This window comes from Coenobita brevimanus, chromosome 13, assembly GCF_032717465.1.
Source record: "Coenobita brevimanus isolate Jiangsu-jjx chromosome 13, ASM3271746v2, whole genome shotgun sequence".
In the NCBI taxonomy this organism is placed as follows: domain Eukaryota; kingdom Metazoa; phylum Arthropoda; class Malacostraca; order Decapoda; family Coenobitidae; genus Coenobita; species Coenobita brevimanus.
Window position 1 is genome coordinate 51,793,095 of NC_136966.1, and position 6,872 is coordinate 51,799,966.

Genomic DNA, 6,872 nt, shown 5'->3' on the forward strand with positions numbered 1-6,872 from the left:
GGAAATGTATGATACTGCAGAAAAAATATCATAAACTCACTTTTGTAGCGAGAATAACAAAATTTACATCATCGAGTGAAATGCTATCTGTGAAGGCAACAAGGTAAAAGTCACAGGTCTTTCCCCCCCTCATTTCAGTTACTCGGCTCCTTTTCAACGAGTATCACATTATAAAACACTTATAACTCAATTACTGATCAGCATATTAGAAATGTTCATTCGTACCTTTGACCAATGCTTGCCCCAGCGATGTCCTCCAGTTGTGTTCTGTTGACTCTAGACCTTGCAGCAAAAGGCAAGTCTAACTTGTCATTCTTACCGAAATTACACTGATGTAGTGGACGATGAAACTGGCGTCTGGCTTCTTTATGAGATATACCGTCGGGAGTGCTTCAGTAGTCAATAACAAACCACTCACAGGTGTTCGTGCCAAAGAAGAATAGGCTGAACACTCATTAATATTAAATGGCAACAAAAATTCTCAAACTAGTTCTAAATTTATAAAAGTATATTTGTTCATGGTCTCTGTACTTAACACTTGAGAAATAATGCAGTTCACAAAAGAGTGATGCATTCTCTGAACAGGTATTGAGAAATCCCATACTTACCATCATACGGAATCAAGGAGCCGCTGTCCCACACGCTGATACTGCAGTCTGAGTTCACGACAAATACCCCGTCCTCGCCAGCTGCACAACACATACAGCAGTACATAGAGGCATTACATGATGTGCGTTATGGAATATGTAAGCAAAAGAAAATATATTATACTTAGAGGTAAAGTCGTAAGAAACAAGAGTTGGCGTTCAGAGCTTGGAGGATGCCGTCAATAAATTTTGTGAACTCGGCCTAACACCTTTGCTCAGCTCTCAGTGGGTAGCCAGCTGGGAAAACTGGGAAACTAGGGAGGGTAGAAAGATTGCAGCGGGCCAAGAGACAAGTCAAAACTCCCTCCAAGTCATGAAAAGACACAACCCCCACATTTGTCTATCTTTAATCCCACTCCGTCGACCCCTCTCAGATTGCAATATCTAAAACAAAAGACGAAGAAGAAAAAGTAGAAGAAGAGAGAGAGAGAGAGAGAGAATCTGCCCCTTAGTTCCCCATATCGTGTGGAAACCCCTTCAACATAACATGCCCACGTGTAAAATATATGTATACTTTGACAGCTAACAAAGGAACGAAATAAATTTAGTTAATTATAATAACAAGATTAGGTACTGATGTTGATTTAGGGGATTACAGTCAGCATCATTTCTTTCGTAAATGCAGTTGAGAAGTATTTAACATGTAGACTACTTTTACATGCATTCATACTGTACACATTCGCAAATCCTTTTCTAAATTGCCGACAAGAACAGGCAAGGGAAATTCTAGTATTCGTGAATTTCTTAAGACATAAGTAAATTCGAATACTAAGTACATGTGGGAACTGATGGTTTTGCAAGGATTAACGGCTATATAGGCCTACTTCAAACAGAGACAGCAAAAATATATGATAAGAGTGAGAAAGTATATAAAGCATTTTAACTTCTCTACCTCGTTGCTGAATGCGTTCCGGTAGGTAGGATGCAAAGCTAACTTTATCTATTACTACATGGGCTTGCTCAAAGGCCTCTTGTGACCTGTCGACGATCCCTACTTTCTTTTAGTTCAGTTGATGGACAAGTGAAGTCATATTGGAGAGTCGATTTAACTGGTGACCAAGGAGATCCATCCCTACCTCATATATAAGGATCATCAAATTTCATTCAACCACGACTTAATTTTCATGTCGTGGGAGGGACTCAGTTTTGTCAGGCGAAAAGAAACCCATTATGGTCAAAATTTAGGGACTTGTCTACGATATCATGCTCTCAATATGCAGAATACGGCCGTGAGTTTATTACTTACGAGTAGTGGTCACGGTTGGTGCAGTTGTGGTAGAGACTACATCAGCCGTGGCAGTGACTTCAGCAGCCGTGGCAGTCACTGCAGCAGCTGTGACTTCAGTAGCGGTGGCAGTGACTACAACAGCCGTGACATCAGCAGCCGTGGCAGTGACTTCAGCTGCAGGGATGGATGTTAGTGTGTTGCTCGTGGTCTGGGTAACATTAACCCAGCAAGGTGTGAAGGGTGCACTGGCTGTGTTGTTTTCATACGCTACCAAATCGATGCCGTACAGGTTACACACTCCATCCACTGGCCCACAGAACACGTTGACCTGGGGATCCTCGCTGGCTATGACGGCGCACACAGCAGCCACCTGAGGAGACGGATTGAGATAAGGATCTTAGTCAGTTTCTGCGATACACAGTTCTTCATAGCAATGATTTATCACAGAGAATCTTGTTTGGTCGCATTTTGAACTTTAATATTCGATCTAGTATGGCTGTATGTGTTTGGTATATGTATGAGTAAACACAAGCGTGTAAACGAACAATCTTATACACAACTTAGGATTACGAGAGTCTGGTTGATGTGAGTTAAGGCAGAAGTATATAAAAGCAATCATTTACACAGATTAATCTTAGAAACAGTTTACAAATACGACACCTGGGTCCTTATAACCACAGGAGTCTCAGTGTCCAGACTGGCCGTGGAAATATGTTTCGGGTACCACATGTGGGTCTGGCCATTGCTGAGGTGAGCACCCAGTAGCAGAATCACCACGTGGTAGGAAACCCTTGCTGTCATCGTCAGTATTCTCCTTACACAGCAAAGGTTCTTCCACAATCACGCTGCTAAAAACAGATTATATGTCACTCTTCCTATCATCATTATTATCTTCATATGTCCAAGCTTATTATCCAGTCATGCTAAAAATTAATAATAATAATAATAATAAATATAGATAATTTTTTCACCATCATTAGTATCTTTACACATCAAAGATCCTTGCAGAATCACGCTCAGACAGCACACACTTCCATACACAAAGTACTGTACCTCCCAGGAAAGCATTTGGTCCCATCAGATGACACCAGATCGTCTCACTGTAATCCCTAAGCCAATGCAACGCTGTACAGTGCAAAAGCTGGCCTTTGATGGATATGAGCTCAGTGAAATCCAAGCTTATTACTAATGTTACTTGGGGTCTCGTCACATTAAAGTCGAAATCGGATCTTGTACTAAAGAATTCGGAACACCTCTTCTGTAACTATTTATTTTGCACAATACACCTCGAAATCATCTTGTATAATAATATCTGATACAAACTATGTTGCTATTTTAATGATACAGATAACATACAAGAGAACGTCAAAGTACGATATGCAAATAAATCACCAAGGAAATGATAATAAAAGCCTCCCATGTCACCTGGAAAACGGCCCATACGTCGCAATATGGGTTGTATTCTAGGAGGTATGGAAGGCTTCGTAGCATCTCTTACTGATCGATTTATTTTCCTTATTACACTTACATTTTTTTTTTTGCATGTTATGTGTATTTTATTACGTACTTCGTTTGCAGCAATAGCACACAAGGGGATACTGGGGTGCTGTGTATAGAATAAAAGAGGCGCGACGAAACCTACAAAACGACTTAGAATGCATTATGTCTGACCCCGACCTCATTGTTTTTCTTGCTGTGCTTTTATATTACAAGTAAACGAACTCTTCCTCCATATAATGGTAGAGAATACACGGAAATGAATGAATGATGATGATATCTGTACCTTCCTGTAATGAGAGAGCTGATGGTGATGGTGTTGTGGCGTAATGCCGCTGCTGCTGCTGATGGTGATAAATGATGATGATCATAACAGTACCTTACTGTAATTTGTTAATGGTGATGGTGCGGTGACACGATGATGATGAAATTAACTCTACCTCACTCTACGGGGATGGCAATGATGGTGGCACTGTGGTGGCGGCAGACTGACACCCAGCCGACTAGGTGGTGGCAGCGGCAACAGTGAAGTGGCGGAGGTGTTAAGTGTGGGTGAGGGAGTTGGAGGTGGGGGAGGGAGGAGGAAATGGAGAGGTAGAGAGAAATGTGGATGTGTGGGGATTGGGGAAGGGAAGGAGTGTTTAGATGGGGAGAGTGGGGGAGAGTTTTACGCACTGGTACAGTTGAGGTAAAAGGAAGGGCGAGCGGGGAAAAATGGAGAGGAATGAGGAAATAAGGAAACTGGGGATGGAATAGCGAGTTGACGAAGTATGTGCTGAACTGGGGAAAGGTGGGGAAGAATTTTAGGCACTGGTGACGAAAAGAAGTTGGTAGGAAACAGAGGAAGGGGGAAATGAGAAAATGACTGAATGGTGAGTGTACTGAAAAAAGGAGTGATGCAGGTATTGGGAGAGTTGAGCGGGATGAGAAAATGGAGAGGAAGAGGGAAATGAACAAGCGATAGGATTGAGATATAGAAGAAGTGCTTAGAGTAGAATGAAAATAAAGTATTCGTGAGAGTGAAAGGGAAAAATAAAGAGAGAAAATGGAGAGTTACAGAAGCGTGAGGAAGCCAGAGGACATTTTTATTTCATCCCGGATATTCCTGGCGATTATATTAGGCTAAGGAGAGCAGCAGAGTAGTGAAGGAGTTAAGGAAGCCTAAATTCAACCCCCTGTTATTCGACAAGTCCATTTTAAGTTGAAATAGCATGAATAAAATGAAAACAAAATACATCATAGTATACAAGGCGTTAACTCACTCCCAAAAAAATACATAAAAACTAAATTGATTTTTTCCACATGATATGGATCCAGTTCTCCAGGAATTCAAATTAACGAAAATATGTAGGTTGGTCAGGCCAGGAATATACTTTTCATGTAACTCTGCGACCAGTTTTCATTTTTTGTTTTTTCTACGATGATTTAGTGGGTTATAAATATGAGCAAACGTATCAGAGCGATTGATTTTTTTTTTTTAATTAGTTCGTCACTTCACAATGATGACGCATTATTCGCCTTTTTTCTGTTACCAGAGAGTTTTAATCGGCTTTGGAGAGGTGCTGGATATTACTGGAGTTAATGATGACTGGGTTTAGCACTTCCAGTTCGCAGTGTCTCCTCAAAGATAAGTAAAGTCGCTTAGATTTGGTAAGATTCAGTTTGATCGCGTCCTTTATTTAAATGGGTTGACGTAGATACTCAGTAATTGAATAAAAACTCGGGACGCTTTTACTCATAGTTATAGCCCAATTTTTCGGGCATCTGGGTTCATTTCAGGAATGTTCGTTTTTGTATGAGGCGGAGGACCGTATCATAATTTTGTCGCATTTGAGGCACTTTCAACACATCGGTGGTAGTGGATATGTGAACGAATTTCTTGATTGAAATTTCTTTGTGATTTCATGCCTAAAATATGTGGCTTATGCTCTCTCTCTCTCTCTCTCTCTCTCTACTCCTGATATATATATATATATATATATATATATATATATATATATATATATATATATATATATATATATATATATATATATATATATATATATATATAATTCAGTTCTGTTAAAGGCAGTAACATGATCTCGAACGCACTCAATGTTTATACATTTTTAGAGACGTGTCGTGAGAGTAGTAATTTTCATACCAGCGTTACTTTTTACTGTAATTTAGCTTTGAGCACCGAAGCAAGCGATACTGACCTCACGAAAACGCATGATCAGATGTGGCTATTCAGTAGGAATTTTTAACCCCCTCCAGCCTGATGATGTATTGGGTTTTCTTCTTCCTGAAACGAAGTGGTATTATTTAAGTATAGGAGAGATATCATACAGGCTGTTAATGAAAGCCAGCTCTAACCCCTCAAGCTCGTAGTCTCTCAACAGGTGAATAAAACTGCCCGTAGTCAGTAAGAATATAATGCAATGACCGTCGTTGGGCTGAAATTTCTGAAAATGTTATAATGCCTTACTCGAACCTGACAGAGATCCCTATACCCACAACAGTTCGGTTGATGGCCAGGTGTGGTTAGAGGGGGACGATTTAACCAGCAACCAAAAAGATATTCCTACCCCATAGCTAAGACTCATCGAATTTCTTGTAACCACGAAATACTATTGAAGCTGTGACAGTGACCCATTTCTGTCAGGTGAAAGTGAACCGACTGCCTTTGATTTTATTTTTCTATATTATTATTTTTTTTTTATACAGCCGCACCTATTATGGACACAGCGAATTGTCATGTTATTTGAATTTAGACGATTCACATACTCAGCTCTAAAGAATTCCTAAACTATAATATTCAGTAATAATTAAGTTCAGTTGTTTTGTTTGTGGATATTGCACGAGCCAAACCTAACAAGACCTAGCCTAATCGTGGAACCCACTTACTCGTTTTGAAAAATCTCTGCAACCATTTGGACTGAAAAAGATGTCAGGGTTAAAAAAAAGAAAAAGAAAAAGAAAAAAGAAAATGTCAACCCCGTAGCCGGCCCTCAGTTTCTCCGCCAAGTTTGGTTAAAATCAGGTTAAAATTGTGTTATTTAGTTCACACACACACACACACACACACACACACACACACACACACACACACACACACACACACACACACACACACACACACACACACACACACACACACACACACACACACACACACACACGGCGAGGAAACTTAATACACGCTCTTGCTTCGCGGGTAAAATAACCACTAAAGTTGTGGAAGAAAGGGAAATAATACCTTTAGTTCCTCACCAGAAAGGGCATGTCATTGTTATGCCTTGTATTCCACTCACGCAGATATTCATTCTCAACCAGTAAGGTGTGCACTCTCTCTCTCTCTCTCTCTCTCTCTCTCTCTCTCTCTCTCTCTCTATTGATCACAGTCATTTTCACGATTTCACAGTCATCCAGTTATCGTTTCACCTAAAATATCTCACCTTCACTCTCCATCACATTCACAGATTCATTATTTCCTTCACTACGATGGTGTGCCACTG